Source organism: Carcharodon carcharias, chromosome 3, assembly GCF_017639515.1.
Source record: "Carcharodon carcharias isolate sCarCar2 chromosome 3, sCarCar2.pri, whole genome shotgun sequence".
NCBI lineage: Eukaryota > Metazoa > Chordata > Chondrichthyes > Lamniformes > Lamnidae > Carcharodon > Carcharodon carcharias.
In genome coordinates, this window is record NC_054469.1 from 55,430,080 (window position 1) to 55,436,079 (window position 6,000).

Genomic DNA, 6,000 nt, shown 5'->3' on the forward strand with positions numbered 1-6,000 from the left:
TCTTGCTTCCGAGTCAGAACATTCTAGGCCCAAGTTCCACTCCAGGATTTGAGTACAAAAATTAAAGCTGACACTTCAATGTAACACTTAGGGAATGCTGCGCTGCCAGAGAGTCTGACTTTTGGATGAGACATTGAACTGAGGCGACATCTGCCCTCTAGGTGGTTATAAAGGATCCCATGGCACTATTTTGAAGAAGAGCAGTGGAGTTATCCATGGTGTCCTGGACAATATTTATCTCGCAATCAACATCACAAAAAAAAACAGATTGTCTGACCCTTATCACGTTGCTGTTTGTGAGAGCTTGTTGTGCACAAAATGGCTGCTGCATTTCCTGTGCTACAACAATGACTACACTTTGTATTTCATTGGTTATAAGGCATTTTGAGGCAACCGATGATCATGAAAAATGCTATATAAATGCAAGTCCTTTTTTTTGCATTTGCCCTCTGATGAATTTTTTTATTCATTCATGGGATGTGGGCGTTGCTGGCTAGGCCAGCTTTTACTGCCAGTTCCTAATTGCCCTTGAGAAGGTGATGGTGAGCTGCCTTCTTGAACCGCTGCAGTCCATGTGGTGTAGGTACACCCACACTGCTGTTAGGAAGGGAGTTCCAGGATTTTGACCCAGTTCTTAAGAAGCAATTCATTGCATGTGAAGCTGAAGAGTGAAACGGAGGGAGAGAGAAAGGGAAGCTCAGAGTCCACACAAAAGAAGAGAACTTATTTGAAAATTTTATCCTGCTAATGTTTCTTCAGAAGGTTATTCTGGAAATTATTCTGGAAATGGTGGAAGACTGCCAAAGATGATGCTATACTATTCCTCTAAAGTCTTATCACCATGCAAATAATAAAGATGAAAAAGACAGGAACTGGATATCTCATTAGATCCTCAAACATATTTGTCATGATTACCTTGATAATTCATTTAATGATATGGTTAACATTTCTTTGGGGAGACAGTTAATAGATTTTAGATGTTTGCCATTTTGAAATGGTCAATTGGAAGCTATTTCTGCCCTGAGCCTGCAGCAATTTTCTACTCCTGTATGCTAGAGTTACATGTGGGATGGGGAGAGTAGCTCTAGCGGAAAAAAAGATTAGATTAAGTATTTTGAAAGGGTTGTCCAGCAATCATTCACCTAACTAATATGTAATCCATATCTTGCACTCTTTAATCTCTCTTTGTGTATTTTGTAGTTGTGTTAATACAACAATATAAATTATTGAGATAGTCAAGAGTTATGTCTGTCTCTGGGTGGAAGTGTGGTGGAGCTGAATTTCTGGCTGCCCGGATAAACTGATGCAGAGTACATTGCAGATCCTGGGGAGTGGGTCACTTGCAGGGGTGCAGCCAGCACCTGTGATGGAGCATCTACGCTGAGGATGGAAGACAGGTCCTGGAAGAACCGGACAAAATGGCAAGTTTTTCTTTTCTTCAACCCTCAGTGGAGCTTGAAGGTAATCCAGGATTGTGTCCTTGTCTGGTAAAAGTTTGGAGCATTTCAGAAGGCCTCGCTGATCCCCCAGAGACCTTCTAATAGTCTTGTTGGCAGAATTTCTGGGCTAGCTGGAAACTCCCTCTGGCACCACTTGTTGACGTAAGGAGGAAACATGGGCGAAATTTTACAGTTGCCTGCTTTCTGGTTTGAAGGTGGGGGGGAGGCTTATAAAATGCAGTGCATGGTCTGCCCACGCCTAACCCCCTGCACTGATTTGTCACCCATTTTATGGGGATGGTGGTGGTGTCAGGTGACCTGCCTATCCTTGGGCCTCTATAGGCCCACCCCTGCCACTATATTACCTATAGCAGGGGGAGGCCCACACCAGGTGGGTGGCTCAGCAGTTTTTACTGTATGGGCTGGTGTTGGGCAAGAGCAGGGTTTTGCTTTGGGGGTCCTCTTTGCCTTTTGGAGGTATTCACCTCCAAGGTCATACTTCCCTTTACCCCTGCCCACCCAGGTCTCTCAAACCCCCTCGCTCCCCTCACTAGTGCCTGCCAGCCAGCCAGGCCCAGCTGAAACCCCAGACTTAGCCGAAGACTGGCCTCCATGACCGTCTGTTCTTCGAGGACTGTTGGCAGTCCCAGCGGTGGGAACCACTCGAACCTTGAAAAAATCAGATTGGCTGGCAGGTCTCCAAGGCGGGACTTCCTCCTGAGATTGGGGGTGGGGGGCAGTAACTGGGGCAAATTAAGAGCTTGATGGAATTAGGTTCTGCCTCAATATCCTGTCCCACAGGATATCTTTGTTTCCGTCCTTTTACAACTTCAGCTTTGGGCCCTTTTTTAATTCAGTACGGTGCAAATTAATGCAAGAAAGTACTTCCACATATTTTACAAACAACTTCAAGCACCAATTAATCAAAACCATGCAAATGTTCTTAGATGTCTGCTGTGAAGCTAGAATATAAACTGCACCACACATGGAGCTGTTTTTAGAAAAAGCTATTAAATGGAATTTGTATCAGTTAAAGGGGAATGTTATCAGGAGGAGCTTTAATGTTTTTGACCTGCTCCAACATGACAGTCTTTTTGCAAATATTAACAGTTCTCTTAAAAACTCATAGATAAGTGGTGGAATTTTCCGTGCCCGCTGTCGTTGGGCATCATGGCGGGCGTGAGAGGACCATATGGCGGGAACGCCAAAAATCGGTTTCACGACCTCGTGAAACCAATTTGTAGTCGTCCACTCCACCCGTCAATGGCGAGCTGCTTTTCCCACCGCACGTCAGGAACTTCATTGTAATACGCCTGCATATCATGAAAAGCCCAGCTCACCGGTATCATCTCCCCATGCTGGATCACCCGAGCACATTGGCATCACGTGGTGAGCTGCACTTCACTCGGGACTTTGAGGCTTGTTTGCCCACCTTGCTTCAGGCAGCACCCGCGGTCATCAGCGCCTGGCTTCGCAGGCAGCACCACATCACTTTTAGGGGGGGTTCACCTACCAGAACAGCAGGGGTGGCTATCCAATGGCTGCAGGGCTAGGGCTTGCTTGCGGAAGGGGGAGAAGTGGCCTCAGGCTAGGGAAGCGGCTACAGGACTAGGGAATTACTGGGGAAGGGGGTATCCCAGTGTGTGTGTGTGTGAGGACATGTTGATCTATGCAAGTGGCCTCGAGGGCTGAGGAGGCAATCTCCAGAGGAAATGAGGCCTGCTGGAGATGTGAGGGTATGTGTGAGAGAGTGAGTGGGGATGTCCCTTGAGCTGGCAGTGAGTGAGATGAATATGTGATGGACTTGTGAGTGTGTGAGATGGTTGCCTTACCCTAGTGGCACAGATGAGATAATCCATCCTCTTTCTGCACTGGATTGCAAACCTCTTCTGTGCAGCATTGGCACTGAGCACCTCTGCCACCGCCTCCCAAGCCAGAGTGGTGACATTGATAGGCCCCCAGTGGCCAGAGTGGGGGTAGACGACATCGTAGTTGGCTCCAACGGTGTCCAGAAGTCATCCCACTGATTCAGGGAGTTGCAGTCTTCTTCCCTTTCAGGGGGCTGTGTCTTCCATGCAGCAGTCCTGGACTGGAAGCACTGAGAGGTATGGCCAGAAGACCATGAGACGTAGGAGCAGAAGTAGGCCATTCGGCCCATCGAGTCTGCTCCGCCATTCAATGAGATCATGGCTGACCTGATAATCCTCAACTCCACTGCCCTGCCTTTTCCCCATTACCTCTGATTCCCTTATTGATTAAAAATCTGCCCATCTCAGCCTTGAATATACTTAACAATCCAGCCTCTACAGGCCTCTGTGGTAAAGAATTCCACAGATTGACTACCCTCTGAGGGAAGAAGTTCCTCCTCATCTCTGTCTTAAATGGCCGACCCCTCACTTTGAGATCATGCCACCTGGTCCTACACTCTCCCACAAGGGGAGACAACCTATCAGCATCTACCCTGTCAAGCCCCCTAAGAAGCTTATATGTTTCAATAAAGTCACCTCTCATTCTTCTAAACTCCAATGAGTACAGGCCCAACCTACTCAACCTCTCCTCATAAGAAAATCCATCCATACCCGGGATCAACCTATCAAAACTTCTCTGGACTGCCTTCAATACCAGTATGTCTTTCCTTAGGTAAAGGACCAAAACTGTTCACAGTACTCTAGGTGTGGTCTAACTAGTGCCATGTATAGTTTTAGCAACACTCCCCTATTTTTGAACTCCATCCCCTTTCAAATAAAGGCCGGCATTCCATTTGTCTTCCATATTACCTGCTGAATTTGTATGCTAGCTTTTGTGATTCATGCACATGGACTCCCAAATCCCTCTGTGCTGCAGCTTTCTACCATCTTTCTCCATTCAAATAACATTCAGCTCCTCTATTCGTCCTGCCAAAGTGCATAACCTCACATTTTCCCACATTATATTCTATCTGCCAAGTTTTTGCCCACTCACTTAACCTGTCTATATCCCTCTGTATAATCTTTGTGTGATCCTCACCACTTTCCACTATTTTTGTGTCATCCACAAAACTGGTGATAATACATTCACTTCCCTCATCCAAGTCATTAATGTATATTGTAAATAATTGTGGCTCTAGCACTGATCCCTGTGGCACACCACTAGTTACAACTTGCCATCCTGAAAATAACCCCCTTATCCCAACTCTCTGTCTTTTATTAGTTAGCCAATCCTCTATCCATGCTAATATACTACCCCCAACACCATGGGCTTATATCTTATTAAGTAAGCTTATGTGTGGTACCTTACTGAATGCCTTTTGGAAAGCCAAATACATAACATCTACGGGTTCCCCTTTATCTATCCTGCTTGTTACCTCCTCAAAGAAGTCTAATAAATTTATCAAGCACGATTTCCCCTTCATGAAGCCATGCTGACTCTGCTTGATTATATAATGTATTTCTAAATGCTCTACTATCACGTCCTTTATAAAAGACTCTAACATTTTCCCAATGATGGATGTTAAGCTAACTGGCCTATAGTTACCTGTTTTTTTGTGCCACTCCCTTTTTGAATAACAGTGTTACATTGGCAGTTTTCCAATCCTCTGGGACTTTCCAGAATTTAAGGACTCTCGGAAGACTATTACCAGTGCACCCACTATCTCTTGTAGCTTCTTCCTTTAATATCCTAGAATGCAACCCATCAGGTCCAGGGAACCTATCGGCCTTAAGACCCATTAGTTTCCCTAGTACTTTTTCTCTATTGATAGTTATTGTATTTATTTCCTCCCCGCACTTTTGCCCCTTGATTATTTAGTATTTTTGGAATGCTTTAGTGTCTTCTATCATGAAGACTGATGCAAAGTATTTATTTAACTCCTCTGCCATTTCCTGGTTCCCCATTATTATTTCCCTAGTCTTACTTTCTAAGGGGCCTATGTTCACTTTGGTCTGTCTCTTCCTTTTTATATATTTAAAGAAGCTATTACTGTCCATTTTTATATTACTTGCTAGTTTACCCTCAAAGTTTATTTTCTCCCTCTTTATTATTTTTTGGGTCATCTTTTGTTGGTTTTTAAAATTTTTCCCAATCCTCTGGCTTACCACTAATCTTTGCCACATTGTATGTTTTTTTCTTTCAGTTTGATACTATCCTTAATTTCCTTGGTTAAGCATCATCAGTTTATCCCCTTCCTACAATCCTTCTTCCTCACTGGGATATATCTTTGTTGTGAGTCATGAATGATTTTCTTAAATGTCTGCCATTGTTCATCAATCGTCTTTTCTGCTAAACTCCTTTCCCAGTCCAATGCAGCCAACTCTTCCATCATTCCTTTGTAAAGACCCTTATTTAAGTTGAGAACAGTTGTTTCTGATCCATGTTTCTCACTCTCAAACTGAATGCTAAATTCTGCCATGTTACGGTTACTGTTTCCTAGGGGATCTTTTACTCTGAGATCATTTATTAAGCCTGCCTCATTACACATTACCAGATCCAAAATAGCCTGATCCCTGGTTGGATCCACAACATATTGTTCTCGGAAAGGGTCCTGAATACACTCTATGAATTCTTGCTTGTGGCTACCTCTGCC